Source organism: Vigna radiata, chromosome 4, assembly GCF_000741045.1.
Source record: "Vigna radiata var. radiata cultivar VC1973A chromosome 4, Vradiata_ver6, whole genome shotgun sequence".
Lineage (NCBI taxonomy): Eukaryota > Viridiplantae > Streptophyta > Magnoliopsida > Fabales > Fabaceae > Vigna > Vigna radiata.
The window spans coordinates 12,933,837-12,934,130 of NC_028354.1; the positions used below are offsets into that span (position 1 = coordinate 12,933,837).

The 294-nt window shown below is 36.7% G+C and overlaps 1 pseudogene; it reads right to left on the reverse strand.

Moving 5' to 3' along the window:
- Nucleotides 1-217: 217 nt before the first annotated feature.
- Nucleotides 218-294, reverse strand: part of LOC106758376 — a 3,676-nt pseudogene continuing 3,599 nt past the window's right edge.

Genomic DNA, 294 nt, shown 5'->3' on the forward strand with positions numbered 1-294 from the left:
CTCCCTATAGCGACATTCATCTCAAGACTAGATCAGGCTGTAGTGTGTTATCTGAACTTTTCTTATGTAATAGGTACGAGGATAAATTATTTATTCAAGTGCATCATGTCGTGTCCTCTGCTACATTCTCCACTTCCACCACTGCAATTTAAATTCAAAGTACAGACGGACCATCACAAAATATTTAAATTCTAACTACAAACAATCAATTTGATCTTCATATTTTGAACCCACATCTTCCTTTTAACCTTTGTGCCCTGTGTTCTAAAGTCTTGTGCCTGCGACAACAAAACA